This window comes from Lepisosteus platostomus, chromosome 8 (genome assembly GCF_059453375.1).
Source record: "Lepisosteus platostomus isolate fLepPlt1 chromosome 8, fLepPlt1.hap1, whole genome shotgun sequence".
Taxonomy (NCBI): Eukaryota; Metazoa; Chordata; class Actinopteri; order Semionotiformes; family Lepisosteidae; genus Lepisosteus; species Lepisosteus platostomus.
The window spans coordinates 15,059,651-15,084,650 of NC_142618.1; the positions used below are offsets into that span (position 1 = coordinate 15,059,651).

At 54.3% G+C, this 25,000-nt stretch overlaps 45 non-coding genes across 45 annotated transcripts; 30 read left to right on the forward strand and 15 right to left on the reverse strand.

The window, feature by feature from the left end:
* Positions 1 to 155: 155 nt before the first annotated feature.
* On the forward strand, positions 156 to 227 carry trnae-cuc (transfer RNA glutamic acid (anticodon CUC)). Its single transcript has one exon. It is a non-coding gene; the product is annotated as a tRNA-Glu (tRNA).
* A 278-nt stretch (positions 228 to 505) lies between these two features.
* Positions 506 to 577, reverse strand: trnaq-uug (transfer RNA glutamine (anticodon UUG)). Its single transcript has one exon. It is a non-coding gene; the product is annotated as a tRNA-Gln (tRNA).
* A 173-nt stretch (positions 578 to 750) lies between these two features.
* On the forward strand, positions 751 to 823 carry trnat-ugu (transfer RNA threonine (anticodon UGU)). The gene has a single exon. It is a non-coding gene; the product is annotated as a tRNA-Thr (tRNA).
* A 1,064-nt stretch (positions 824 to 1,887) lies between these two features.
* Positions 1,888 to 1,959, forward strand: trnae-cuc (transfer RNA glutamic acid (anticodon CUC)). Its single transcript has one exon. It is a non-coding gene; the product is annotated as a tRNA-Glu (tRNA).
* A 278-nt stretch (positions 1,960 to 2,237) lies between these two features.
* On the reverse strand, positions 2,238 to 2,309 carry trnaq-uug (transfer RNA glutamine (anticodon UUG)). Its single transcript has one exon. It is a non-coding gene; the product is annotated as a tRNA-Gln (tRNA).
* Positions 2,310 to 2,482: 173 nt separating this feature from the next.
* trnat-ugu (transfer RNA threonine (anticodon UGU)) lies at positions 2,483 to 2,555 on the forward strand. The gene has a single exon. It is a non-coding gene; the product is annotated as a tRNA-Thr (tRNA).
* A 376-nt stretch (positions 2,556 to 2,931) lies between these two features.
* trnae-cuc (transfer RNA glutamic acid (anticodon CUC)) lies at positions 2,932 to 3,003 on the forward strand. Its single transcript has one exon. It is a non-coding gene; the product is annotated as a tRNA-Glu (tRNA).
* Positions 3,004 to 3,866: 863 nt separating this feature from the next.
* Positions 3,867 to 3,938, forward strand: trnae-cuc (transfer RNA glutamic acid (anticodon CUC)). The gene has a single exon. It is a non-coding gene; the product is annotated as a tRNA-Glu (tRNA).
* Positions 3,939 to 4,216: 278 nt separating this feature from the next.
* On the reverse strand, positions 4,217 to 4,288 carry trnaq-uug (transfer RNA glutamine (anticodon UUG)). The gene has a single exon. It is a non-coding gene; the product is annotated as a tRNA-Gln (tRNA).
* A 173-nt stretch (positions 4,289 to 4,461) lies between these two features.
* On the forward strand, positions 4,462 to 4,534 carry trnat-ugu (transfer RNA threonine (anticodon UGU)). Its single transcript has one exon. It is a non-coding gene; the product is annotated as a tRNA-Thr (tRNA).
* A 1,065-nt stretch (positions 4,535 to 5,599) lies between these two features.
* trnae-cuc (transfer RNA glutamic acid (anticodon CUC)) lies at positions 5,600 to 5,671 on the forward strand. Its single transcript has one exon. It is a non-coding gene; the product is annotated as a tRNA-Glu (tRNA).
* A 278-nt stretch (positions 5,672 to 5,949) lies between these two features.
* trnaq-uug (transfer RNA glutamine (anticodon UUG)) lies at positions 5,950 to 6,021 on the reverse strand. Its single transcript has one exon. It is a non-coding gene; the product is annotated as a tRNA-Gln (tRNA).
* A 173-nt stretch (positions 6,022 to 6,194) lies between these two features.
* Positions 6,195 to 6,267, forward strand: trnat-ugu (transfer RNA threonine (anticodon UGU)). Its single transcript has one exon. It is a non-coding gene; the product is annotated as a tRNA-Thr (tRNA).
* A 1,064-nt stretch (positions 6,268 to 7,331) lies between these two features.
* On the forward strand, positions 7,332 to 7,403 carry trnae-cuc (transfer RNA glutamic acid (anticodon CUC)). The gene has a single exon. It is a non-coding gene; the product is annotated as a tRNA-Glu (tRNA).
* Positions 7,404 to 7,681: 278 nt separating this feature from the next.
* trnaq-uug (transfer RNA glutamine (anticodon UUG)) lies at positions 7,682 to 7,753 on the reverse strand. The gene has a single exon. It is a non-coding gene; the product is annotated as a tRNA-Gln (tRNA).
* A 173-nt stretch (positions 7,754 to 7,926) lies between these two features.
* trnat-ugu (transfer RNA threonine (anticodon UGU)) lies at positions 7,927 to 7,999 on the forward strand. Its single transcript has one exon. It is a non-coding gene; the product is annotated as a tRNA-Thr (tRNA).
* A 1,065-nt stretch (positions 8,000 to 9,064) lies between these two features.
* Positions 9,065 to 9,136, forward strand: trnae-cuc (transfer RNA glutamic acid (anticodon CUC)). Its single transcript has one exon. It is a non-coding gene; the product is annotated as a tRNA-Glu (tRNA).
* A 278-nt stretch (positions 9,137 to 9,414) lies between these two features.
* Positions 9,415 to 9,486, reverse strand: trnaq-uug (transfer RNA glutamine (anticodon UUG)). Its single transcript has one exon. It is a non-coding gene; the product is annotated as a tRNA-Gln (tRNA).
* Positions 9,487 to 9,659: 173 nt separating this feature from the next.
* trnat-ugu (transfer RNA threonine (anticodon UGU)) lies at positions 9,660 to 9,732 on the forward strand. Its single transcript has one exon. It is a non-coding gene; the product is annotated as a tRNA-Thr (tRNA).
* A 1,065-nt stretch (positions 9,733 to 10,797) lies between these two features.
* trnae-cuc (transfer RNA glutamic acid (anticodon CUC)) lies at positions 10,798 to 10,869 on the forward strand. Its single transcript has one exon. It is a non-coding gene; the product is annotated as a tRNA-Glu (tRNA).
* A 278-nt stretch (positions 10,870 to 11,147) lies between these two features.
* On the reverse strand, positions 11,148 to 11,219 carry trnaq-uug (transfer RNA glutamine (anticodon UUG)). The gene has a single exon. It is a non-coding gene; the product is annotated as a tRNA-Gln (tRNA).
* A 173-nt stretch (positions 11,220 to 11,392) lies between these two features.
* On the forward strand, positions 11,393 to 11,465 carry trnat-ugu (transfer RNA threonine (anticodon UGU)). Its single transcript has one exon. It is a non-coding gene; the product is annotated as a tRNA-Thr (tRNA).
* A 1,041-nt stretch (positions 11,466 to 12,506) lies between these two features.
* trnae-cuc (transfer RNA glutamic acid (anticodon CUC)) lies at positions 12,507 to 12,578 on the forward strand. Its single transcript has one exon. It is a non-coding gene; the product is annotated as a tRNA-Glu (tRNA).
* A 278-nt stretch (positions 12,579 to 12,856) lies between these two features.
* On the reverse strand, positions 12,857 to 12,928 carry trnaq-uug (transfer RNA glutamine (anticodon UUG)). The gene has a single exon. It is a non-coding gene; the product is annotated as a tRNA-Gln (tRNA).
* A 173-nt stretch (positions 12,929 to 13,101) lies between these two features.
* trnat-ugu (transfer RNA threonine (anticodon UGU)) lies at positions 13,102 to 13,174 on the forward strand. Its single transcript has one exon. It is a non-coding gene; the product is annotated as a tRNA-Thr (tRNA).
* A 1,064-nt stretch (positions 13,175 to 14,238) lies between these two features.
* Positions 14,239 to 14,310, forward strand: trnae-cuc (transfer RNA glutamic acid (anticodon CUC)). The gene has a single exon. It is a non-coding gene; the product is annotated as a tRNA-Glu (tRNA).
* A 278-nt stretch (positions 14,311 to 14,588) lies between these two features.
* trnaq-uug (transfer RNA glutamine (anticodon UUG)) lies at positions 14,589 to 14,660 on the reverse strand. Its single transcript has one exon. It is a non-coding gene; the product is annotated as a tRNA-Gln (tRNA).
* Positions 14,661 to 14,833: 173 nt separating this feature from the next.
* trnat-ugu (transfer RNA threonine (anticodon UGU)) lies at positions 14,834 to 14,906 on the forward strand. The gene has a single exon. It is a non-coding gene; the product is annotated as a tRNA-Thr (tRNA).
* A 1,065-nt stretch (positions 14,907 to 15,971) lies between these two features.
* Positions 15,972 to 16,043, forward strand: trnae-cuc (transfer RNA glutamic acid (anticodon CUC)). Its single transcript has one exon. It is a non-coding gene; the product is annotated as a tRNA-Glu (tRNA).
* A 279-nt stretch (positions 16,044 to 16,322) lies between these two features.
* Positions 16,323 to 16,394, reverse strand: trnaq-uug (transfer RNA glutamine (anticodon UUG)). The gene has a single exon. It is a non-coding gene; the product is annotated as a tRNA-Gln (tRNA).
* Positions 16,395 to 16,567: 173 nt separating this feature from the next.
* trnat-ugu (transfer RNA threonine (anticodon UGU)) lies at positions 16,568 to 16,640 on the forward strand. Its single transcript has one exon. It is a non-coding gene; the product is annotated as a tRNA-Thr (tRNA).
* A 1,065-nt stretch (positions 16,641 to 17,705) lies between these two features.
* On the forward strand, positions 17,706 to 17,777 carry trnae-cuc (transfer RNA glutamic acid (anticodon CUC)). Its single transcript has one exon. It is a non-coding gene; the product is annotated as a tRNA-Glu (tRNA).
* A 278-nt stretch (positions 17,778 to 18,055) lies between these two features.
* On the reverse strand, positions 18,056 to 18,127 carry trnaq-uug (transfer RNA glutamine (anticodon UUG)). Its single transcript has one exon. It is a non-coding gene; the product is annotated as a tRNA-Gln (tRNA).
* A 173-nt stretch (positions 18,128 to 18,300) lies between these two features.
* Positions 18,301 to 18,373, forward strand: trnat-ugu (transfer RNA threonine (anticodon UGU)). The gene has a single exon. It is a non-coding gene; the product is annotated as a tRNA-Thr (tRNA).
* A 1,065-nt stretch (positions 18,374 to 19,438) lies between these two features.
* On the forward strand, positions 19,439 to 19,510 carry trnae-cuc (transfer RNA glutamic acid (anticodon CUC)). The gene has a single exon. It is a non-coding gene; the product is annotated as a tRNA-Glu (tRNA).
* Positions 19,511 to 19,789: 279 nt separating this feature from the next.
* On the reverse strand, positions 19,790 to 19,861 carry trnaq-uug (transfer RNA glutamine (anticodon UUG)). The gene has a single exon. It is a non-coding gene; the product is annotated as a tRNA-Gln (tRNA).
* A 173-nt stretch (positions 19,862 to 20,034) lies between these two features.
* Positions 20,035 to 20,107, forward strand: trnat-ugu (transfer RNA threonine (anticodon UGU)). Its single transcript has one exon. It is a non-coding gene; the product is annotated as a tRNA-Thr (tRNA).
* Positions 20,108 to 21,172: 1,065 nt separating this feature from the next.
* Positions 21,173 to 21,244, forward strand: trnae-cuc (transfer RNA glutamic acid (anticodon CUC)). The gene has a single exon. It is a non-coding gene; the product is annotated as a tRNA-Glu (tRNA).
* Positions 21,245 to 21,522: 278 nt separating this feature from the next.
* Positions 21,523 to 21,594, reverse strand: trnaq-uug (transfer RNA glutamine (anticodon UUG)). Its single transcript has one exon. It is a non-coding gene; the product is annotated as a tRNA-Gln (tRNA).
* Positions 21,595 to 21,767: 173 nt separating this feature from the next.
* Positions 21,768 to 21,840, forward strand: trnat-ugu (transfer RNA threonine (anticodon UGU)). The gene has a single exon. It is a non-coding gene; the product is annotated as a tRNA-Thr (tRNA).
* A 1,042-nt stretch (positions 21,841 to 22,882) lies between these two features.
* trnae-cuc (transfer RNA glutamic acid (anticodon CUC)) lies at positions 22,883 to 22,954 on the forward strand. Its single transcript has one exon. It is a non-coding gene; the product is annotated as a tRNA-Glu (tRNA).
* Positions 22,955 to 23,232: 278 nt separating this feature from the next.
* trnaq-uug (transfer RNA glutamine (anticodon UUG)) lies at positions 23,233 to 23,304 on the reverse strand. Its single transcript has one exon. It is a non-coding gene; the product is annotated as a tRNA-Gln (tRNA).
* Positions 23,305 to 23,477: 173 nt separating this feature from the next.
* Positions 23,478 to 23,550, forward strand: trnat-ugu (transfer RNA threonine (anticodon UGU)). Its single transcript has one exon. It is a non-coding gene; the product is annotated as a tRNA-Thr (tRNA).
* Positions 23,551 to 24,450: 900 nt separating this feature from the next.
* Positions 24,451 to 24,522, reverse strand: trnaq-cug (transfer RNA glutamine (anticodon CUG)). The gene has a single exon. It is a non-coding gene; the product is annotated as a tRNA-Gln (tRNA).
* A 202-nt stretch (positions 24,523 to 24,724) lies between these two features.
* trnat-ugu (transfer RNA threonine (anticodon UGU)) lies at positions 24,725 to 24,797 on the forward strand. The gene has a single exon. It is a non-coding gene; the product is annotated as a tRNA-Thr (tRNA).
* The last annotated feature ends 203 nt before the right edge of the window (positions 24,798 to 25,000 follow it).

Sequence of the window (25,000 nt, forward strand, 5' to 3'; positions counted from 1 at the left end):
GCGGGGTCGTGTCTTCAACGGGTTACTGCAGTTTTAAAATCGCTGGTGGATGAGTCTCTGTCTCAATTCAAGATTGCCGAGCTTGGCCCCGCTTTCAGAGCCGACGTCGGTCGCACTGCGGGCACGCCACAGACGGGAGAGGGCTTTTCCCCGTGTCCCTGGTGGTCTAGTGGTTAGGATTCGGCGCTCTCACCGCCGCGGCCCGGGTTCGATTCCCGGTCAGGGAAGTGTGGCCTTTTTTCCCACACCCCGTTTGTTACCCTTAGAGCCGTGCAAGACGTTGAACTCGGAGGAGGTGTTCCGGGTATTTTGACGACGCAGGAACCTCTGTCATAAAATACACGCATGTCTGCTGTACACTCAATCGTCTGCAGTAGTGGGTGATATCTTGCAGGTCCTAGAAAGGCTGATGAGTAAAAGCAGGTTTCTTTGCCCACAGCAGAGCACGCAAGGAAAGCAGCCCACGATTCCATACACAGGTTCCGATTTCAATGTCACCCACAACAGGTTCCACCGAGACTTGAACTCGGATCGCTGGATTCAAAGCCCAGAGTGCTAACCATTACACCATGGAACCACACGAGAGCTGGGGCGACTTCCATGGGCCTGTGCAAGACTTCAGCTTCGCCGTGGCGTCCTTTCTCTGCTCTCTCCGCTGTGTAGCTGAGCCGGGCACCGTGTCTCCCTCATGTTGCCAGCTGCTTGACTCGGTACGTTTGTGTGCGCGTGAGTCAGGACCTGGAGCCTTGTGGCTCTATAGCTCAGGGGTTAGAGCACTGGTCTTGTAAACCAGGGATCGCGAGTTCAAATCTCGCTGGGGCCTTTTGCCCTCCTTTTGCACTCGGGCTGGACTCGGAGCAGGGTCTCCCACTTGTAAAGGGGTATCAGCTGAGGGCCATAGTTGTGTGATTACTGGCAACAACAGGGTGTGGTGGCTCTTGACTTCCTCTGTCTCTTGCTTGCTTCCTGTCCCTCACTCACACCCCACGCCCCGGGGACGTCACACCCTGCTGTGATAATTGATAGGTGCCGAGGAAATCAATGCCAAGCTGGCTGTCGTTGTCCTCATCAAGTCCCGGGCTCCTCCCCGACTGTGTGGGAACTGACGAGCACTTGCGACTAATGCTGCCATTGGACTCCTTGATTAAGAAGGCGGGGGCCCCTGTGTAGATGAAGCAGCAGTTCAGCAGAAGCGCAAGAGAGATTTTCCTGGAGAGCCTTTGCAGACCAGGAAGCAGACACACTGGCTGCTTGAGTTTTCATTGCCCGCCACAGGCTGCTTTGGCATAACGGGCTCGACCTGAGCAGCGCGGGCATCCCGGAGCCATCTTTTCACGGTCTGGTTCTGGCCTTGTGTAGGGAAAGCCTGGCGTCAATATCGAAGACAGTCGTGATTCCGTTCCCCCAGCGGCAAAGTGCTCTCAACTTGGTGTAAGTCTTGTTTTCTTCTTTGTGCTGGGCGATGTGGTTTTCTTTGTGTGTGTGAGTGTTAACCCACCGATGTGTGATGGCTGTAACTCCTGTGATTGTGAAGAATCTTTAGAAATCTTGTACTGCAAGTTTTGTCTGTCAAGCGACACTAGTCTGTATGACACTGAACCTCGTGGGTTTCCCTGTTGTGTCTTTCCAGTTTTTCACAACACAGTTCCTCCCCCAGTTGGCTGACCATTGTGTCGCGGAAGCTGTTGTAGCAGTGATTCTTTTGCGGGTTAGATCTAAGTGACGACGGCAGGCGGGGTCGTGTCTTCAACGGGTTACTGCAGTTTTAAAATCGCTGGTGGATGAGTCTCTGTCTCAATTCAAGATTGCCGAGCTTGGCCCCGCTTTCAGAGCCGACGTCGGTCGCACTGCGGGCACGCCACAGACGGGAGAGGGCTTTTCCCCGTGTCCCTGGTGGTCTAGTGGTTAGGATTCGGCGCTCTCACCGCCGCGGCCCGGGTTCGATTCCCGGTCAGGGAAGTGTGGCCTTTTTTCCCACACCCCGTTTGTTACCCTTAGAGCCGTGCAAAACGTTGAACTCGGAGGAGGTGTTCCGGGTATTTTGACGACGCAGGAACCTCTGTCATAAAATACACGCATGTCTGCTGTACACTCAATCGTCTGCAGTAGTGGGTGATATCTTGCAGGTCCTAGAAAGGCTGATGAGTAAAAGCAGGTTTCTTTGCCCACAGCAGAGCACGCAAGGAAAGCAGCCCACGATTCCATACACAGGTTCCGATTTCAATGTCACCCACAACAGGTTCCACCGAGACTTGAACTCGGATCGCTGGATTCAAAGCCCAGAGTGCTAACCATTACACCATGGAACCACACGAGAGCTGGGGCGACTTCCATGGGCCTGTGCAAGACTTCAGCTTCGCCGTGGCGTCCTTTCTCTGCTCTCTCCATTGTGTAGCTGAGCCGGGCACCGTGTCTCCCACATGTAGCCAGCTGAGTGACTCGGTACGTTTGTGTGTGCGTGAGTCAGGGTCTGGAGCCTTGTGGCTCCATAGCTCAGGGGTTAGAGCACTGGTCTTGTAAACCAAGGGTCGCGAGTTTAAATCTCGCTGGGGCCTTTTGCACTCGGGCTGGACGCGGAGCAGGGTCTCCCGCTTGTAAAGGGGTATCAGCTGAGGGCCGTAATTGTGTGAATACTGGCAAGCAACAGGGTGTGGTGGCTCTTGGCTTTCTCTGTCTCTTGCCTGCTTCCTGTCCCTCACTCACACCCCACGCCCCGGAGACGTCATACCCTGCTGTGATAATTGATAGGTGCCGAGGAAAACAATGCCAAGCTGGCTGTCGTTGTCCTCATCAAGTCCCGGGCTCCTCCCCGACTGTGTGGGAAGTGACGAGCACTTGCGACAAATGCTGCCATTGGACTCCTTGATTAAGAAGGCGGGGGCCCCTGCGTAGATGAAGCAGCAGTTCAGAGGAAAAGGGCTTTTCCTCGTGTCCCTGGTGGTCTAGTGGTTAGGATTCGGCGCTCTCACCGCCGCGGCCCGGGTTCGATTCCCGGTCAGGGAAGTGTGGCCTTTTTTCCCACACCCCGTTTGTTACCCTTAGAGCCGTGCAAGACGTTGAACTCGGAGGAGGTGTTCCGGGTATTTTGACGACGCAGGAACCTCTGTCATAAAATACACGCATGTCTGCTGTACACTCAATCGTCTGCAGTAGTGGGTGATATCTTGCAGGTCCTAGAAAGGCTGATGAGTAAAAGCAGGTTTCTTTGCCCACAGCAGAGCACGCAAGGAAAGCAGCCCACGATTCCATACACAGGTTCCGATTTCAATGTCACCCACAACAGGTTCCACCGAGACTTGAACTCGGATTGCTGGATTCAAAGCCCAGAGTGCTAACCATCACACCATGGAACCACACGAGAGCTTTGGCGACTTCCATGGGCCTGTGCAAGACTTCAGCTTCACTTGCGACAAATGCTGCCATTGGACTCCTTGATTAAGAAGGCGGGGGCCCCTGCGTAGATGAAGCAGCAGTTCAGCAGAAGCTTGAGAGAGATTTTCCTGGAGAGCCTTTACAGACACACTGGCTACTTGTGATTTCATTTTCTGTCAAGCGAAACTAGTCTGTATGACACTGAACCTCGTGGGTTTCCCTGTTGTGTCTTTCCAGTTTTTCACAACACAGTTCCTCCCCCAGTTGGCTGACCATTGTGTCGCGGAAGCTGTTGTAGCAGTGATTCTTTTGCGGGTTAGATCTAAGTGACGACGGCAGGCGGGGTCGTGTCTTCAACGGGTTACTGCAGTTTTAAAATCGCTGGTGGATGAGTCTCTGTCTCAATTCAAGATTGCCGAGCTTGGCCCCGCTTTCAGAGCCGACGTCGGTCGCACTGCGGGCACGCCACAGACGGGAGAGGGCTTTTCCCCGTGTCCCTGGTGGTCTAGTGGTTAGGATTCGGCGCTCTCACCGCCGCGGCCCGGGTTCGATTCCCGGTCAGGGAAGTGTGGCCTTTTTTCCCACACCCCGTTTGTTACCCTTAGAGCCGTGCAAGACGTTGAACTCGGAGGAGGTGTTCCGGGTATTTTGACGACGCAGGAACCTCTGTCATAAAATACACGCATGTCTGCTGTACACTCAATCGTCTGCAGTAGTGGGTGATATCTTGCAGGTCCTAGAAAGGCTGATGAGTAAAAGCAGGTTTCTTTGCCCACAGCAGAGCACGCAAGGAAAGCAGCCCACGATTCCATACACAGGTTCCGATTTCAATGTCACCCACAACAGGTTCCACCGAGACTTGAACTCGGATCGCTGGATTCAAAGCCCAGAGTGCTAACCATTACACCATGGAACCACACGAGAGCTGGGGCGACTTCCATGGGCCTGTGCAAGACTTCAGCTTCGCCGTGGCGTCCTTTCTCTGCTCTCTCCGCTGTGTAGCTGAGCCGGGCACCGTGTCTCCCTCATGTTGCCAGCTGCTTGACTCGGTACGTTTGTGTGCGCGTGAGTCAGGAGCTGGAGCCTTGTGGCTCTATAGCTCAGGGGTTAGAGCACTGGTCTTGTAAACCAGGGATCGCGAGTTCAAATCTCGCTGGGGCCTTTTGCCCTCCTTTTGCACTCGGGCTGGACTCGGAGCAGGGTCTCCCACTTGTAAAGGGGTATCAGCTGAGGGCCATAGTTGTGTGATTACTGGCAAGCAACAGGGTGTGGTGGCTCTTGACTTCCTCTGTCTCTTGCTTGCTTCCTGTCCCTCACTCACACCCCACGCCCCGGGGACGTCACACCCTGCTGTGATAATTGATAGGTGCCGAGGAAATCAATGCCAAGCTGGCTGTCGTTGTCCTCATCAAGTCCCGGGCTCCTCCCCGACTGTGTGGGAACTGACGAGCACTTGCGACTAATGCTGCCATTGGACTCCTTGATTAAGAAGGCGGGGGCCCCTGTGTAGATGAAGCAGCAGTTCAGCAGAAGCGCAAGAGAGATTTTCCTGGAGAGCCTTTGCAGACCAGGAAGCAGACACACTGGCTGCTTGAGTTTTCATTGCCCGCCACAGGCTGCTTTGGCATAACGGGCTCGACCTGAGCAGCGCGGGCATCCCGGAGCCATCTTTTCACGGTCTGGTTCTGGCCTTGTGTAGGGAAAGCCTGGCGTCAATATCGAAGACAGTCGTGATTCCGTTCCCCCAGCGGCAAAGTGCTCTCAACTTGGTGTAAGTCTTGTTTTCTTCTTTGTGCTGGGCGATGTGGTTTTCTTTGTGTGTGTGAGTGTTAACCCACCGATGTGTGATGGCTGTAACTCCTGTGATTGTGAAGAATCTTTAGAAATCTTGTACTGCAAGTTTTGTCTGTCAAGCGACACTAGTCTGTATGACACTGAACCTCGTGGGTTTCCCTGTTGTGTCTTTCCAGTTTTTCACAACACAGTTCCTCCCCCAGTTGGCTGACCATTGTGTCGCGGAAGCTGTTGTAGCAGTGATTCTTTTGCGGGTTAGATCTAAGTGACGACGGCAGGCGGGGTCGTGTCTTCAACGGGTTACTGCAGTTTTAAAATCGCTGGTGGATGAGTCTCTGTCTCAATTCAAGATTGCCGAGCTTGGCCCCGCTTTCAGAGCCGACGTCGGTCGCACTGCGGGCACGCCACAGACGGGAGAGGGCTTTTCCCCGTGTCCCTGGTGGTCTAGTGGTTAGGATTCGGCGCTCTCACCGCCGCGGCCCGGGTTCGATTCCCGGTCAGGGAAGTGTGGCCTTTTTTCCCACACCCCGTTTGTTACCCTTAGAGCCGTGCAAGACGTTGAACTCGGAGGAGGTGTTCCGGGTATTTTGACGACGCAGGAACCTCTGTCATAAAATACACGCATGTCTGCTGTACACTCAATCGTCTGCAGTAGTGGGTGATATCTTGCAGGTCCTAGAAAGGCTGATGAGTAAAAGCAGGTTTCTTTGCCCACAGCAGAGCACGCAAGGAAAGCAGCCCACGATTCCATACACAGGTTCCGATTTCAATGTCACCCACAACAGGTTCCACCGAGACTTGAACTCGGATCGCTGGATTCAAAGCCCAGAGTGCTAACCATTACACCATGGAACCACACGAGAGCTGGGGCGACTTCCATGGGCCTGTGCAAGACTTCAGCTTCGCCGTGGCGTCCTTTCTCTGCTCTCTCCGCTGTGTAGCTGAGCCGGGCACCGTGTCTCCCTCATGTTGCCAGCTGCTTGACTCGGTACGTTTGTGTGCGCGTGAGTCAGGACCTGGAGCCTTGTGGCTCTATAGCTCAGGGGTTAGAGCACTGGTCTTGTAAACCAGGGATCGCGAGTTCAAATCTCGCTGGGGCCTTTTGCCCTCCTTTTGCACTCGGGCTGGACTCGGAGCAGGGTCTCCCACTTGTAAAGGGGTATCAGCTGAGGGCCATAGTTGTGTGATTACTGGCAACAACAGGGTGTGGTGGCTCTTGACTTCCTCTGTCTCTTGCTTGCTTCCTGTCCCTCACTCACACCCCACGCCCCGGGGACGTCACACCCTGCTGTGATAATTGATAGGTGCCGAGGAAATCAATGCCAAGCTGGCTGTCGTTGTCCTCATCAAGTCCCGGGCTCCTCCCCGACTGTGTGGGAACTGACGAGCACTTGCGACTAATGCTGCCATTGGACTCCTTGATTAAGAAGGCGGGGGCCCCTGTGTAGATGAAGCAGCAGTTCAGCAGAAGCGCAAGAGAGATTTTCCTGGAGAGCCTTTGCAGACCAGGAAGCAGACACACTGGCTGCTTGAGTTTTCATTGCCCGCCACAGGCTGCTTTGGCATAACGGGCTCGACCTGAGCAGCGCGGGCATCCCGGAGCCATCTTTTCACGGTCTGGTTCTGGCCTTGTGTAGGGAAAGCCTGGCGTCAATATCGAAGACAGTCGTGATTCCGTTCCCCCAGCGGCAAAGTGCTCTCAACTTGGTGTAAGTCTTGTTTTCTTCTTTGTGCTGGGCGATGTGGTTTTCTTTGTGTGTGTGAGTGTTAACCCACCGATGTGTGATGGCTGTAACTCCTGTGATTGTGAAGAATCTTTAGAAATCTTGTACTGCAAGTTTTGTCTGTCAAGCGACACTAGTCTGTATGACACTGAACCTCGTGGGTTTCCCTGTTGTGTCTTTCCAGTTTTTCACAACACAGTTCCTCCCCCAGTTGGCTGACCATTGTGTCGCGGAAGCTGTTGTAGCAGTGATTCTTTTGCGGGTTAGATCTAAGTGACGACGGCAGGCGGGGTCGTGTCTTCAACGGGTTACTGCAGTTTTAAAATCGCTGGTGGATGAGTCTCTGTCTCAATTCAAGATTGCCGAGCTTGGCCCCGCTTTCAGAGCCGACGTCGGTCGCACTGCGGGCACGCCACAGACGGGAGAGGGCTTTTCCCCGTGTCCCTGGTGGTCTAGTGGTTAGGATTCGGCGCTCTCACCGCCGCGGCCCGGGTTCGATTCCCGGTCAGGGAAGTGTGGCCTTTTTTCCCACACCCCGTTTGTTACCCTTAGAGCCGTGCAAAACGTTGAACTCGGAGGAGGTGTTCCGGGTATTTTGACGACGCAGGAACCTCTGTCATAAAATACACGCATGTCTGCTGTACACTCAATCGTCTGCAGTAGTGGGTGATATCTTGCAGGTCCTAGAAAGGCTGATGAGTAAAAGCAGGTTTCTTTGCCCACAGCAGAGCACGCAAGGAAAGCAGCCCACGATTCCATACACAGGTTCCGATTTCAATGTCACCCACAACAGGTTCCACCGAGACTTGAACTCGGATCGCTGGATTCAAAGCCCAGAGTGCTAACCATTACACCATGGAACCACACGAGAGCTGGGGCGACTTCCATGGGCCTGTGCAAGACTTCAGCTTCGCCGTGGCGTCCTTTCTCTGCTCTCTCCGCTGTGTAGCTGAGCCGGGCACCGTGTCTCCCTCATGTTGCCAGCTGCTTGACTCGGTACGTTTGTGTGCGCGTGAGTCAGGACCTGGAGCCTTGTGGCTCTATAGCTCAGGGGTTAGAGCACTGGTCTTGTTAACCAGGGGTCGCGAGTTCAAATCTCGCTGGGGCCTTTTGCCCTCCTTTTGCACTCGGGCTGGACTCGGAGCAGGGTCTCCCACTTGTAAAGGGGTATCAGCTGAGGGCCATAGTTGTGTGATTACTGGCAAGCAACAGGTTGTGGTGGCTCTTGACTTCCTCTGTCTCTTGCTTGCTTCCTGTCCCTCACTCACACCCCACGCCCCGGGGACGTCACACCCTGCTGTGATAATTGATAGGTGCCGAGGAAAACAATGCCAAGCTGGCTGTCGTTGTCCTCATCAAGTCCCGGGCTCCTCCCCGACTGTGTGGGAACTGACGAGCACTTGCGACTAATGCTGCCATTGGACTACTTGATTAAGAAGGCGGGGGCCCCTGTGTAGATGAAGCAGCAGTTCAGCAGAAGCGCAAGAGAGATTTTCCTGGAGAGCCTTTGCAGACCAGGAAGCAGACACACTGGCTGCTTGAGTTTTCATTGCCCGCCACAGGCTGCTTTGGCATAACGGGCTCGACCTGAGCAGCGCGGGCATCCCGGAGCCATCTTTTCACGGTCTGGTTCTGGCCTTGTGTAGGGAAAGCCTGGCGTCAATATCGAAGACAGTCGTGATTCCGTTCCCCCAGCGGCAAAGTGCTCTCAACTTGGTGTAAGTCTTGTTTTCTTCTTTGTGCTGGGCGATGTGGTTTTCTTTGTGTGTGTGAGTGTTAACCCACCGATGTGTGATGGCTGTAACTCCTGTGATTGTGAAGAATCTTTAGAAATCTTGTACTGCAAGTTTTGTCTGTCAAGCGACACTAGTCTGTATGACACTGAACCTCGTGGGTTTCCCTGTTGTGTCTTTCCAGTTTTTCACAACACAGTTCCTCCCCCAGTTGGCTGACCATTGTGTCGCGGAAGCTGTTGTAGCAGTGATTCTTTTGCGGGTTAGATCTAAGTGACGACGGCAGGCGGGGTCGTGTCTTCAACGGGTTACTGCAGTTTTAAAATCGCTGGTGGATGAGTCTCTGTCTCAATTCAAGATTGCCGAGCTTGGCCCCGCTTTCAGAGCCGACGTCGGTCGCACTGCGGGCACGCCACAGACGGGAGAGGGCTTTTCCCCGTGTCCCTGGTGGTCTAGTGGTTAGGATTCGGCGCTCTCACCGCCGCGGCCCGGGTTCGATTCCCGGTCAGGGAAGTGTGGCCTTTTTTCCCACACCCCGTTTGTTACCCTTAGAGCCGTGCAAGACGTTGAACTCGGAGGAGGTGTTCCGGGTATTTTGACGACGCAGGAACCTCTGTCATAAAATACACGCATGTCTGCTGTACACTCAATCGTCTGCAGTAGTGGGTGATATCTTGCAGGTCCTAGAAAGGCTGATGAGTAAAAGCAGGTTTCTTTGCCCACAGCAGAGCACGCAAGGAAAGCAGCCCACGATTCCATACACAGGTTCCGATTTCAATGTCACCCACAACAGGTTCCACCGAGACTTGAACTCGGATCGCTGGATTCAAAGCCCAGAGTGCTAACCATTACACCATGGAACCACACGAGAGCTGGGGCGACTTCCATGGGCCTGTGCAAGACTTCAGCTTCGCCGTGGCGTCCTTTCTCTGCTCTCTCCGCTGTGTAGCTGAGCCGGGCACCGTGTCTCCCTCATGTTGCCAGCTGCTTGACTCGGTACGTTTGTGTGCGCGTGAGTCAGGACCTGGAGCCTTGTGGCTCTATAGCTCAGGGGTTAGAGCACTGGTCTTGTTAACCAGGGGTCGCGAGTTCAAATCTCGCTGGGGCCTTTTGCCCTCCTTTTGCACTCGGGCTGGACTCGGAGCAGGGTCTCCCACTTGTAAAGGGGTATCAGCTGAGGGCCATAGTTGTGTGATTACTGGCAAGCAACAGGTTGTGGTGGCTCTTGACTTCCTCTGTCTCTTGCTTGCTTCCTGTCCCTCACTCACACCCCACGCCCCGGGGACGTCACACCCTGCTGTGATAATTGATAGGTGCCGAGGAAAACAATGCCAAGCTGGCTGTCGTTGTCCTCATCAAGTCCCGGGCTCCTCCCCGACTGTGTGGGAACTGACGAGCACTTGCGACTAATGCTGCCATTGGACTACTTGATTAAGAAGGCGGGGGCCCCTGTGTAGATGAAGCAGCAGTTCAGCAGAAGCGCAAGAGAGATTTTCCTGGAGAGCCTTTGCAGACCAGGAAGCAGACACACTGGCTGCTTGAGTTTTCATTGCCCGCCACAGGCTGCTTTGGCATAACGGGCTCGACCTGAGCAGCGCGGGCATCCCGGAGCCATCTTTTCACGGTCTGGTTCTGGCCTTGTGTAGGGAAAGCCTGGCGTCAATATCGAAGACAGTCGTGATTCCGTTCCCCCAGCGGCAAAGTGCTCTCAACTTGGTGTAAGTCTTGTTTTCTTCTTTGTGCTGGGCGATGTGGTTTTCTTTGTGTGTGTGAGTGTTAACCCACCGATGTGTGATGGCTGTAACTCCTGTGATTGTGAAGAATCTTTAGAAATCTTGTACTGCAAGTTTTGTCTGTCAAGCGACACTAGTCTGTATGACACTGAACCTCGTGGGTTTCCCTGTTGTGTCTTTCCAGTTTTTCACAACACAGTTCCTCCCCCAGTTGGCTGACCATTGTGTCGCGGAAGCTGTTGTAGCAGTGATTCTTTTGCGGGTTAGATCTAAGTGACGACGGCAGGCGGGGTCGTGTCTTCAACGGGTTACTGCAGTTTTAAAATCGCTGGTGGATGAGTCTCTGTCTCAATTCAAGATTGCCGAGCTTGGCCCCGCTTTCAGAGCCGACGTCGGTCGCACTGCGGGCACGCCACAGACGGGAGAGGGCTTTTCCCCGTGTCCCTGGTGGTCTAGTGGTTAGGATTCGGCGCTCTCACCGCCGCGGCCCGGGTTCGATTCCCGGTCAGGGAAGTGTGGCCTTTTTTCCCACACCCCGTTTGTTACCCTTAGAGCCGCGCAAGACGTTGAACTCGGAGGAGGTGTTCCGGGTATTTTGACGACGCAGGAACCTCTGTCATAAAATACACGCATGTCTGCTGTACACTCAATCGTCTGCAGTAGTGGGTGATATCTTGCAGGTCCTAGAAAGGCTGATGAGTAAAAGCAGGTTTCTTTGCCCACAGCAGAGCACGCAAGGAAAGCAGCCCACGATTCCATACACAGGTTCCGATTTCAATGTCACCCACAACAGGTTCCACCGAGACTTGAACTCGGATCGCTGGATTCAAAGCCCGGAGTGCTAACCATTACACCATGGAACCACACGAGAGCTGGGGCGACTTCCATGGGCCTGTGCAAGACTTCAGCTTCGCCGTGGCGTCCTTTCTCTGCTCTCTCCGCTGTGTAGCTGAGCCGGGCACCGTGTCTCCCTCATGTTGCCAGCTGCTTGACTCGGTACGTTTGTGTGCGCGTGAGTCAGGACCTGGAGCCTTGTGGCTCTATAGCTCAGGGGTTAGAGCACTGGTCTTGTAAACCAGGGGTCGCGAGTTCAAATCTCGCTGGGGCCTTTTGCCCTCCTTTTGCACTCGGGCTGGACTCGGAGCAGGGTCTCCCACTTGTAAAGGGGTATCAGCTGAGGGCCATAGTTGTGTGATTACTGGCAAGCAACAGGTTGTGGTGGCTCTTGACTTCCTCTGTCTCTTGCTTGCTTCCTGTCCCTCACTCACACCCCACGCCCCGGGGACGTCACACCCTGCTGTGATAATTGATAGGTGCCGAGGAAAACAATGCCAAGCTGGCTGTCGTTGTCCTCATCAAGTCCCGGGCTCCTCCCCGACTGTGTGGGAACTGACGAGCACTTGCGACTAATGCTGCCATTGGACTCCTTGATTAAGAAGGCGGGGGCCCCTGTGTAGATGAAGCAGCCTTTCCTGGAGAGCCTTTGCAGACCAGGAAGCAGACACACTGGCTGCTTGAGTTTTCATTGCCCGCCACAGGCTGCTTTGGCATAACGGGCTCGACCTGAGCAGCGCGGGCATCCCGGAGCCATCTTTTCACGGTCTGGTTCTGGCCTTGTGTAGGGAAAGCCTGGCGTCAATATCGAAGACAGTCGTGATTCCGTTCCCCCAGCGGCAAAGTGCTCTCAACTTGGTGTAAGTCTTGTTTTCTTCTTTGTGCTGGGCGATGTGGTTTTCTTTGTGTGTGTGAGTGTTAACCCACCGATGTGTGATGGCTGTAACTCCTGTGATTGTGAAGAATCTTTAGAAATCTTGTACTGCAAGTTTTGTCTGTCAAGCGACACTAGTCTGTATGACACTGAACCTCGTGGGTTTCCCTGTTGTGTCTTTCCAGTTTTTCACAACACAGTTCCTCCCCCAGTTGGCTGACCATTGTGTCGCGGAAGCTGTTGTAGCAGTGATTCTTTTGCGGGTTAGATCTAAGTGACGACGGCAGGCGGGGTCGTGTCTTCAACGGGTTACTGCAGTTTTAAAATCGCTGGTGGATGAGTCTCTGTCTCAATTCAAGATTGCCGAGCTTGGCCCCGCTTTCAGAGCCGACGTCGGTCGCACTGCGGGCACGCCACAGACGGGAGAGGGCTTTTCCCCGTGTCCCTGGTGGTCTAGTGGTTAGGATTCGGCGCTCTCACCGCCGCGGCCCGGGTTCGATTCCCGGTCAGGGAAGTGTGGCCTTTTTTCCCACACCCCGTTTGTTACCCTTAGAGCCGTGCAAGACGTTGAACTCGGAGGAGGTGTTCCGGGTATTTTGACGACGCAGGAACCTCTGTCATAAAATACACGCATGTCTGCTGTACACTCAATCGTCTGCAGTAGTGGGTGATATCTTGCAGGTCCTAGAAAGGCTGATGAGTAAAAGCAGGTTTCTTTGCCCACAGCAGAGCACGCAAGGAAAGCAGCCCACGATTCCATACACAGGTTCCGATTTCAATGTCACCCACAACAGGTTCCACCGAGACTTGAACTCGGATCGCTGGATTCAAAGCCCAGAGTGCTAACCATTACACCATGGAACCACACGAGAGCTGGGGCGACTTCCATGGGCCTGTGCAAGACTTCAGCTCTGCCGTGGCGTCCTTTCTCTGCTCTCTCCGCTGTGTAGCTGAGCCGGGCACCGTGTCTCCCTCATGTTGCCAGCTGCTTGACTCGGTACGTTTGTGTGCGCGTGAGTCAGGACCTGGAGCCTTGTGGCTCTATAGCTCAGGGGTTAGAGCACTGGTCTTGTAAACCAGGGATCGCGAGTTCAAATCTCGCTGGGGCCTTTTGCCCTCCTTTTGCACTCGGGCTGGACTCGGAGCAGGGTCTCCCACTTGTAAAGGGGTATCAGCTGAGGGCCATAGTTGTGTGATTACTGGCAACAACAGGGTGTGGTGGCTCTTGACTTCCTCTGTCTCTTGCTTGCTTCCTGTCCCTCACTCACACCCCACGCCCCGGGGACGTCACACCCTGCTGTGATAATTGATAGGTGCCGAGGAAATCAATGCCAAGCTGGCTGTCGTTGTCCTCATCAAGTCCCGGGCTCCTCCCCGACTGTGTGGGAACTGACGAGCACTTGCGACTAATGCTGCCATTGGACTCCTTGATTAAGAAGGCGGGGGCCCCTGTGTAGATGAAGCAGCAGTTCAGCAGAAGCGCAAGAGAGATTTTCCTGGAGAGCCTTTGCAGACCAGGAAGCAGACACACTGGCTGCTTGAGTTTTCATTGCCCGCCACAGGCTGCTTTGGCATAACGGGCTCGACCTGAGCAGCGCGGGCATCCCGGAGCCATCTTTTCACGGTCTGGTTCTGGCCTTGTGTAGGGAAAGCCTGGCGTCAATATCGAAGACAGTCGTGATTCCGTTCCCCCAGCGGCAAAGTGCTCTCAACTTGGTGTAAGTCTTGTTTTCTTCTTTGTGCTGGGCGATGTGGTTTTCTTTGTGTGTGTGAGTGTTAACCCACCGATGTGTGATGGCTGTAACTCCTGTGATTGTGAAGAATCTTTAGAAATCTTGTACTGCAAGTTTTGTCTGTCAAGCGACACTAGTCTGTATGACACTGAACCTCGTGGGTTTCCCTGTTGTGTCTTTCCAGTTTTTCACAACACAGTTCCTCCCCCAGTTGGCTGACCATTGTGTCGCGGAAGCTGTTGTAGCAGTGATTCTTTTGCGGGTTAGATCTAAGTGACGACGGCAGGCGGGGTCGTGTCTTCAACGGGTTACTGCAGTTTTAAAATCGCTGGTGGATGAGTCTCTGTCTCAATTCAAGATTGCCGAGCTTGGCCCCGCTTTCAGAGCCGACGTCGGTCGCACTGCGGGCACGCCACAGACGGGAGAGGGCTTTTCCCCGTGTCCCTGGTGGTCTAGTGGTTAGGATTCGGCGCTCTCACCGCCGCGGCCCGGGTTCGATTCCCGGTCAGGGAAGTGTGGCCTTTTTTCCCACACCCCGTTTGTTACCCTTAGAGCCGTGCAAAACGTTGAACTCGGAGGAGGTGTTCCGGGTATTTTGACGACGCAGGAACCTCTGTCATAAAATACACGCATGTCTGCTGTACACTCAATCGTCTGCAGTAGTGGGTGATATCTTGCAGGTCCTAGAAAGGCTGATGAGTAAAAGCAGGTTTCTTTGCCCACAGCAGAGCACGCAAGGAAAGCAGCCCACGATTCCATACACAGGTTCCGATTTCAATGTCACCCACAACAGGTTCCACCGAGACTTGAACTCGGATCGCTGGATTCAAAGCCCAGAGTGCTAACCATTACACCATGGAACCACACGAGAGCTGGGGCGACTTCCATGGGCCTGTGCAAGACTTCAGCTTCGCCGTGGCGTCCTTTCTCTGCTCTCTCCGCTGTGTAGCTGAGCCGGGCACCGTGTCTCCCTCATGTTGCCAGCTGCTTGACTCGGTACGTTTGTGTGCGCGTGAGTCAGGACCTGGAGCCTTGTGGCTCTATAGCTCAGGGGTTAGAGCACTGGTCTTGTTAACCAGGGGTCGCGAGTTCAAATCTCGCTGGGGCCTTTTGCCCTCCTTTTGCACTCGGGCTGGACTCGGAGCAGGGTCTCCCACTTGTAAAGGGGTATCAGCTGAGGGCCATAGTTGTGTGATTACTGGCAAGCAACAGGGTGTGGTGGCTCTTGACTTCCTCTGTCTCTTGCTTGCTTCCTGTCCCTCACTCACACCCCACGCCCCGGGGACGTCACACCCTGCTGTGATAATTGATAGGTGCCGAGGAAATCAATGCCAAGCTGGCTGTCGTTGTCCTCATCAAGTCCCGGGCTCCTCCCCGACTGTGTGGGAACTGACGAGCACTTGCGACTAATGCTGCCATTGGACTCCTTGATTAAGAAGGCGGGGGCCCCTGTGTAGATGAAGCAGCAGTTCAGCAGAAGCGCAAGAGAGATTTTCCTGGAGAGCCTTTGCAGACCAGGAAGCAGACACACTGGCTGCTTGAGTTTTCATTGCCCGCCACAGGCTGCTTTGGCATAACGGGCTCGACCTGAGCAGCGCGGGCATCCCGGAGCCATCTTTTCACGGTCTGGTTCTGGCCTTGTGTAGGGAAAGCCTGGCGTCAATATCGAAGACAGTCGTGATTCCGTTCCCCCAGCGGCAAAGTGCTCTCAACTTGGTGTAAGTCTTGTTTTCTTCTTTGTGCTGGGCGATGTGGTTTTCTTTGTGTGTGTGAGTGTTAACCCACCGATGTGTGATGGCTGTAACTCCTGTGATTGTGAAGAATCTTTAGAAATCTTGTACTGCAAGTTTTGTCTGTCAAGCGACACTAGTCTGTATGACACTGAACCTCGTGGGTTTCCCTGTTGTGTCTTTCCAGTTTTTCACAACACAGTTCCTCCCCCAGTTGGCTGACCATTGTGTCGCGGAAGCTGTTGTAGCAGTGATTCTTTTGCGGGTTAGATCTAAGTGACGACGGCAGGCGGGGTCGTGTCTTCAACGGGTTACTGCAGTTTTAAAATCGCTGGTGGATGAGTCTCTGTCTCAATTCAAGATTGCCGAGCTTGGCCCCGCTTTCAGAGCCGACGTCGGTCGCACTGCGGGCACGCCACAGACGGGAGAGGGCTTTTCCCCGTGTCCCTGGTGGTCTAGTGGTTAGGATTCGGCGCTCTCACCGCCGCGGCCCGGGTTCGATTCCCGGTCAGGGAAGTGTGGCCTTTTTTCCCACACCCCGTTTGTTACCCTTAGAGCCGTGCAAGACGTTGAACTCGGAGGAGGTGTTCCGGGTATTTTGACGACGCAGGAACCTCTGTCATAAAATACACGCATGTCTGCTGTACACTCAATCGTCTGCAGTAGTGGGTGATATCTTGCAGGTCCTAGAAAGGCTGATGAGAAAAAAGCAGGTTTCTTTGCCCACAGCAGAGCACGCAAGGAAAGCAGCCCACGATTCCATACACAGGTTCCGATTTCAATGTCACCCACAACAGGTTCCACCGAGACTTGAACTCGGATCGCTGGATTCAAAGCCCAGAGTGCTAACCATTACACCATGGAACCACACGAGAGCTGGGGCGACTTCCATGGGCCTGTGCAAGACTTCAGCTTCGCCGTGGCGTCCTTTCTCTGCTCTCTCCGCTGTGTAGCTGAGCCGGGCACCGTGTCTCCCTCATGTTGCCAGCTGCTTGACTCGGTACGTTTGTGTGCGCGTGAGTCAGGAGCTGGAGCCTTGTGGCTCTATAGCTCAGGGGTTAGAGCACTGGTCTTGTAAACCAGGGATCGCGAGTTCAAATCTCGCTGGGGCCTTTTGCCCTCCTTTTGCACTCGGGCTGGACTCGGAGCAGGGTCTCCCACTTGTAAAGGGGTATCAGCTGAGGGCCATAGTTGTGTGATTACTGGCAAGCAACAGGGTGTGGTGGCTCTTGACTTCCTCTGTCTCTTGCTTGCTTCCTGTCCCTCACTCACACCCCACGCCCCGGGGACGTCACACCCTGCTGTGATAATTGATAGGTGCCGAGGAAATCAATGCCAAGCTGGCTGTCGTTGTCCTCATCAAGTCCCGGGCTCCTCCCCGACTGTGTGGGAACTGACGAGCACTTGCGACTAATGCTGCCATTGGACTCCTTGATTAAGAAGGCGGGGGCCCCTGTGTAGATGAAGCAGCAGTTCAGCAGAAGCGCAAGAGAGATTTTCCTGGAGAGCCTTTGCAGACCAGGAAGCAGACACACTGGCTGCTTGAGTTTTCATTGCCCGCCACAGGCTGCTTTGGCATAACGGGCTCGACCTGAGCAGCGCGGGCATCCCGGAGCCATCTTTTCACGGTCTGGTTCTGGCCTTGTGTAGGGAAAGCCTGGCGTCAATATCGAAGACAGTCGTGATTCCGTTCCCCCAGCGGCAAAGTGCTCTCAACTTGGTGTAAGTCTTGTTTTCTTCTTTGTGCTGGGCGATGTGGTTTTCTTTGTGTGTGTGAGTGTTAACCCACCGATGTGTGATGGCTGTAACTCCTGTGATTGTGAAGAATCTTTAGAAATCTTGTACTGCAAGTTTTGTCTGTCAAGCGACACTAGTCTGTATGACACTGAACCTCGTGGGTTTCCCTGTTGTGTCTTTCCAGTTTTTCACAACACAGTTCCTCCCCCAGTTGGCTGACCATTGTGTCGCGGAAGCTGTTGTAGCAGTGATTCTTTTGCGGGTTAGATCTAAGTGACGACGGCAGGCGGGGTCGTGTCTTCAACGGGTTACTGCAGTTTTAAAATCGCTGGTGGATGAGTCTCTGTCTCAATTCAAGATTGCCGAGCTTGGCCCCGCTTTCAGAGCCGACGTCGGTCGCACTGCGGGCACGCCACAGACGGGAGAGGGCTTTTCCCCGTGTCCCTGGTGGTCTAGTGGTTAGGATTCGGCGCTCTCACTGCCGCGGCCCGGGTTCGATTCCCGGTCAGGGAAGTGTGGCCTTTTTTCCCACACCCCGTTTGTTACCCTTAGAGCCGTGCAAAACGTTGAACTCGGAGGAGGTGTTCCGGGTATTTTGACGACGCAGGAACCTCTGTCATAAAATACACGCATGTCTGCTGTACACTCAATCGTCTGCAGTAGTGGGTGATATCTTGCAGGTCCTAGAAAGGCTGATGAGTAAAAGCAGGTTTCTTTGCCCACAGCAGAGCACGCAAGGAAAGCAGCCCACGATTCCATACACAGGTTCCGATTTCAATGTCACCCACAACAGGTTCCACCGAGACTTGAACTCGGATCGCTGGATTCAAAGCCCAGAGTGCTAACCATTACACCATGGAACCACACGAGAGCTGGGGCGACTTCCATGGGCCTGTGCAAGACTTCAGCTTCGCCGTGGCGTCCTTTCTCTGCTCTCTCCGCTGTGTAGCTGAGCCGGGCACCGTGTCTCCCTCATGTTGCCAGCTGCTTGACTCGGTACGTTTGTGTGCGCGTGAGTCAGGACCTGGAGCCTTGTGGCTCTATAGCTCAGGGGTTAGAGCACTGGTCTTGTTAACCAGGGGTCGCGAGTTCAAATCTCGCTGGGGCCTTTTGCCCTCCTTTTGCACTCGGGCTGGACTCGGAGCAGGGTCTCCCACTTGTAAAGGGGTATCAGCTGAGGGCCATAGTTGTGTGATTACTGGCAAGCAACAGGGTGTGGTGGCTCTTGACTTCCTCTGTCTCTTGCTTGCTTCCTGTCCCTCACTCACACCCCACGCCCCGGGGACGTCACACCCTGCTGTGATAATTGATAGGTGCCGAGGAAATCAATGCCAAGCTGGCTGTCGTTGTCCTCATCAAGTCCCGGGCTCCTCCCCGACTGTGTGGGAACTGACGAGCACTTGCGACTAATGCTGCCATTGGACTCCTTGATTAAGAAGGCGGGGGCCCCTGTGTAGATGAAGCAGCAGTTCAGCAGAAGCGCAAGAGAGATTTTCCTGGAGAGCCTTTGCAGACCAGGAAGCAGACACACTGGCTGCTTGAGTTTTCATTGCCCGCCACAGGCTGCTTTGGCATAACGGGCTCGACCTGAGCAGCGCGGGCATCCCGGAGCCATCTTTTCACGGTCTGGTTCTGGCCTTGTGTAGGGAAAGCCTGGCGTCAATATCGAAGACAGTCGTGATTCCGTTCCCCCAGCGGCAAAGTGCTCTCAACTTGGTGTAAGTCTTGTTTTCTTCTTTGTGCTGGGCGATGTGGTTTTCTTTGTGTGTGTGAGTGTTAACCCACCGATGTGTGATGGCTGTAACTCCTGTGATTGTGAAGAATCTTTAGAAATCTTGTACTGCAAGTTTTGTCTGTCAAGCGACACTAGTCTGTATGACACTGAACCTCGTGGGTTTCCCTGTTGTGTCTTTCCAGTTTTTCACAACACAGTTCCTCCCCCAGTTGGCTGACCATTGTGTCGCGGAAGCTGTTGTAGCAGTGATTCTTTTGCGGGTTAGATCTAAGTGACGACGGCAGGCGGGGTCGTGTCTTCAACGGGTTACTGCAGTTTTAAAATCGCTGGTGGATGAGTCTCTGTCTCAATTCAAGATTGCCGAGCTTGGCCCCGCTTTCAGAGCCGACGTCGGTCGCACTGCGGGCACGCCACAGACGGGAGAGGGCTTTTCCCCGTGTCCCTGGTGGTCTAGTGGTTAGGATTCGGCGCTCTCACCGCCGCGGCCCGGGTTCGATTCCCGGTCAGGGAAGTGTGGCCTTTTTTCCCACACCCCGTTTGTTACCCTTAGAGCCGTGCAAGACGTTGAACTCGGAGGAGGTGTTCCGGGTATTTTGACGACGCAGGAACCTCTGTCATAAAATACACGCATGTCTGCTGTACACTCAATCGTCTGCAGTAGTGGGTGATATCTTGCAGGTCCTAGAAAGGCTGATGAGAAAAAAGCAGGTTTCTTTGCCCACAGCAGAGCACGCAAGGAAAGCAGCCCACGATTCCATACACAGGTTCCGATTTCAATGTCACCCACAACAGGTTCCACCGAGACTTGAACTCAGATCGCTGGATTCAAAGCCCAGAGTGCTAACCATTACACCATGGAACCACACGAGAGCTGGGGCGACTTCCATGGGCCTGTGCAAGACTTCAGCTTCGCCGTGGCGTCCTTTCTCTGCTCTCTCCGCTGTGTAGCTGAGCCGGGCACCGTGTCTCCCTCATGTTGCCAGCTGCTTGACTCGGTACGTTTGTGTGCGCGTGAGTCAGGAGCTGGAGCCTTGTGGCTCTATAGCTCAGGGGTTAGAGCACTGGTCTTGTAAACCAGGGGTCGCGAGTTCAAATCTCGCTGGGGCCTTTTGCCCTCCTTTTGCACTCGGGCTGGACTCGGAGCAGGGTCTCCCACTTGTAAAGGGGTATCAGCTGAGGGCCATAGTTGTGTGATTACTGGCAAGCAACAGGGTGTGGTGGCTCTTGACTTCCTCTGTCTCTTGCTTGCTTCCTGTCCCTCACTCACACCCCACGCCCCGGGGACGTCACACCCTGCTGTGATAATTGATAGGTGCCGAGGAAATCAATGCCAAGCTGGCTGTCGTTGTCCTCATCAAGTCCCGGGCTCCTCCCCGACTGTGTGGGAACTGACGAGCACTTGCGACTAATGCTGCCATTGGACTCCTTGATTAAGAAGGCGGGGGCCCCTGTGTAGATGAAGCAGCAGTTCAGCAGAAGCGCAAGAGAGATTTTCCTGGAGAGCCTTTGCAGACCAGGAAGCAGACACACTGGCTGCTTGAGTTTTCATTGCCCGCCACAGGCTGCTTTGGCATAACGGGCTCGACCTGAGCAGCGCGGGCATCCCGGAGCCATCTTTTCACGGTCTGGTTCTGGCCTTGTGTAGGGAAAGCCTGGCGTCAATATCGAAGACAGTCGTGATTCCGTTCCCCCAGCGGCAAAGTGCTCTCAACTTGGTGTAAGTCTTGTTTTCTTCTTTGTGCTGGGCGATGTGGTTTTCTTTGTGTGTGTGAGTGTTAACCCACCGATGTGTGATGGCTGTAACTCCTGTGATTGTGAAGAATCTTTAGAAATCTTGTACTGCAAGTTTTGTCTGTCAAGCGACACTAGTCTGTATGACACTGAACCTCGTGGGTTTCCCTGTTGTGTCTTTCCAGTTTTTCACAACACAGTTCCTCCCCCAGTTGGCTGACCATTGTGTCGCGGAAGCTGTTGTAGCAGTGATTCTTTTGCGGGTTAGATCTAAGTGACGACGGCAGGCGGGGTCGTGTCTTCAACGGGTTACTGCAGTTTTAAAATCGCTGGTGGATGAGTCTCTGTCTCAATTCAAGATTGCCGAGCTTGGCCCCGCTTTCAGAGCCGACGTCGGTCGCACTGCGGGCACGCCACAGACGGGAGAGGGCTTTTCCCCGTGTCCCTGGTGGTCTAGTGGTTAGGATTCGGCGCTCTCACCGCCGCGGCCCGGGTTCGATTCCCGGTCAGGGAAGTGTGGCCTTTTTTCCCACACCCCGTTTGTTACCCTTAGAGCCGTGCAAGACGTTGAACTCGGAGGAGGTGTTCCGGGTATTTTGACGACGCAGGAACCTCTGTCATAAAATACACGCATGTCTGCTGTACACTCAATCGTCTGCAGTAGTGGGTGATATCTTGCAGGTCCTAGAAAGGCTGATGAGTAAAAGCAGGTTTCTTTGCCCACAGCAGAGCACGCAAGGAAAGCAGCCCACGATTCCATACACAGGTTCCGATTTCAATGTCACCCACAACAGGTTCCACCGAGACTTGAACTCGGATCGCTGGATTCAAAGCCCAGAGTGCTAACCATTACACCATGGAACCACACGAGAGCTGGGGCGACTTCCATGGGCCTGTGCAAGACTTCAGCTTCGCCGTGGCGTCCTTTCTCTGCTCTCTCCGCTGTGTAGCTGAGCCGGGCACCGTGTCTCCCTCATGTTGCCAGCTGCTTGACTCGGTACGTTTGTGTGCGCGTGAGTCAGGACCTGGAGCCTTGTGGCTCCATAGCTCAGGGGTTAGAGCACTGGTCTTGTAAACCAGGGGTCGCGAGTTCAAATCTTGCTGGGGCCTTTTGCCCTCCTTTTGCACTCGGGCTGGACTCGGAGCAGGGTCTCCCACTTGTAAAGGGGTATCAGCTGAGGGCCATAGTTGTGTGATTACTGGCAAGCAACAGGGTGTGGTGGCTCTTGACTTCCTCTGTCTCTTCCTTGCTTCCTGTCCCTCACTCACACCCCACGCCCCGGGGACGTCACAACCTGCTGTGATAATTGATAGGTGCCGAGGAAAACAATGCCAAGCTGGCTGTCGTTGTCCTCATCAAGTCCCGGGCTCCTCCCCGACTGTGTGGGAACTGACGAGCACTTGCGACTAATGCTGCCATTGGACTCCTTGATTAAGAAGGCGGGGGCCCCTGTGTAGATGAAGCAGCAGTTCAGCAGAAGCGCAAGAGAGATTTTCCTGGAGAGCCTTTGCAGACCAGGAAGCAGACACACTGGCTGCTTGAGTTTTCATTGCCCGCCACAGGCTGCTTTGGCATAACGGGCTCGACCTGAGCAGCCTGGGCATCCCGGAGCCATCTTTTCACGGTCTGGTTCTGGCCTTGTGTAGGGAAAGCCTGGCGTCAATATCGAAGACAGTCGTGATTCCGTTCCCCCAGCGGCAAAGTGCTCTCAACTTGGTGTAAGTCTTGTTTTCTTCTTTGTGCTGGGCGATGTGGTTTTCTTTGTGTGTGTGAGTGTTAACCCACCGATGTGTGATGGGTGTAACTCCTGTGATTGTGAAGAATCTTTAGAAATCTTGTACTGCAAGTTTTGTCTGTCAAGCGACACTAGTCTGTATGACACTGAACCTCGTGGGTTTCCCTGTTGTGTCTTTCCAGTTTTTCACAACACCATTGTGTCGCGGAAGCTGTTGTAGCAGTGATTCTTTTGCGGGTTAGATCTAAGTGACGACGGCAGGCGGGGTCGTGTCTTCAACGGGTTACTGCAGTTTTAAAATCGCTGGTGGATGAGTCTCTGTCTCAATTCAAGATTGCCGAGCTTGGCCCCGCTTTCAGAGCCGACGTCGGTCGCACTGCGGGCACGCCACAGACGGGAGAGGGCTTTTCCCCGTGTCCCTGGTGGTCTAGTGGTTAGGATTCGGCGCTCTCACCGCCGCGGCCCGGGTTCGATTCCCGGTCAGGGAAGTGTGGCCTTTTTTCCCACACCCCGTTTGTTACCCTTAGAGCCGTGCAAGACGTTGAACTCGGAGGAGGTGTTCCGGGTATTTTGACGACGCAGGAACCTCTGTCATACAATACACGCATGTCTGCTGTACACTCAATCGTCTGCAGTAGTGGGTGATATCTTGCAGGTCCTAGAAAGGCTGATGAGTAAAAGCAGGTTTCTTTGCCCACAGCAGAGCACACAAGGAAAGCAGCCCACGATTCCATACACAGGTTTCGATTTCAATGTCACCCACAACAGGTTCCACCGAGACTTGAACTCGGATCGCTGGATTCAAAGCCCAGAGTGCTAACCATTACACCATGGAACCACACGAGAGCTGGGGCGACTTCCATGGGCCTGTGCAAGACTTCAGCTTTGCCGTGGCGTCCTTTCTTGGCTTTCTCCATTGTGTAGCTGAGCCGGGCACCGTGTCTCCCACATGTAGCCAGCTGCGTGACTCGGTACGTTTGTGTGTGCGTGAGTCAGGGTCTGGAGCCTTGTGGCTCCACATCTCAGGGGTTAGAGCACTGGTCTTGTAAACCAGGGGTCGCGAGTTCAAATCTCGCTGGGGCCTTTTGCACTCGGGCTGGACGCGGAGCAGGGTCTCCCGCTTGTAAAGGGGTATCAGCTGAGGGCCGTAATTGTGTGAATACTGGCAAGCAACAGGGTGTGGTGGCTCTTGGCTTTCTCTGTCTCTTGCCTGCTTCCTGTCCCTCACTCACACCCCACGCCCCGGGGACGTCATACCCTGCTGTGATAATTGATAGGTGCCGAGGAAAACAATGCCAAGCTGGCTGTCGTTGTCCTCATCAAGTCCCGGGCTCTTCCCCGACTGTGTGGGAACTGACGAGCACTTGCGACAAATGCTGCCATTGGACTCCTTGATTAAGAAGGCGGGGGCCCCTGCGTAGTTGAAGCAGCAGTTCAGCAGAAGCGTGAGAGAGATTTTCCTGGAGAGCCTTTACAGACACACTGGCTACTTGTGATTTCATTTTCTGTCAAGTTAAACTAGTCTGTATGACACTGAACCTCGTGGGTTTCCCTGTTGTGTCCTTCCAGTCATTCACACCACGGTTCCTCCCCCAGGTGGCTGACCATTGCGTCGCGGAAGCTGTTGTAGCAGTGATTCTTTTACAGGTTAGATCTATGTGACGACGGCAGGCGGGGTCGTGTCTTCAACGCGTTACTGCAGTTTTAAAATCGCGGGTGGATGAGTCTCTGTCTCAATTAAAGATTGCCGAGCTTGGCCCCGCTTTAAGAGCCGACGTTGGTCGCGCTGCGGGCACGCCACAGATGGGAGAGGGCCTTTCCCTGCGTCCCTGGTGGTCTAGTGGTTTGGATTCGGCGCTCTCACCGCTGCGGCCCAGGTTCGGTTCCTGGTCAGGGAAGCGTGGCTTTTTTCCCCCCACCCCGTTTATTTCAGCGGGAATTCCCGTTTGGCATTCCAGACACCAATTCCAATGTCACCCACAAAAGGTTCCACCGAGATTTGAACTCGGATCGCTGGATTCAGAGTCCAGAGTGCTAACCATTACACCATGGAACCACACAAGAGCCGGGGCGACTGTCGATTCCCTTGGTGATCTTCGGTGTCTTCCATGGGCCTGTGCAAGACTTCAGCTTCGCCGTGGCGTCCTTTCTCTGCTCTCTCCGCTGTGTAGCTGAGCCGGGCACCGTGTCTCCCTCATGTTGCCAGCTGCTTGACTCGGTACGTTTGTGTGCGCGTGAGTCAGGACCTGGAGCCTTGTGGCTCCATAGCTCAGGGGTTAGAGCACTGGTCTTGTAAACCAGGGGTCGCGAGTTCAAATCTCGCTGGGGCCTTTTGCCCTCCTTTTGCACTCGGGCTGGACTCGGAGCAGGGTCTCCCACTTGTAAAGGGGTATCAGCTGAGGGCCATAGTTGTGTGATTACTGGCAAGCAACAGGGTGTGGTGGCTCTTGACTTCCTCTGTCTCTTCCTTGCTTCCTGTCCCTCACTCACACCCCACGCCCCGGGGACGTCACAACCTGCTGTGATAATTGATA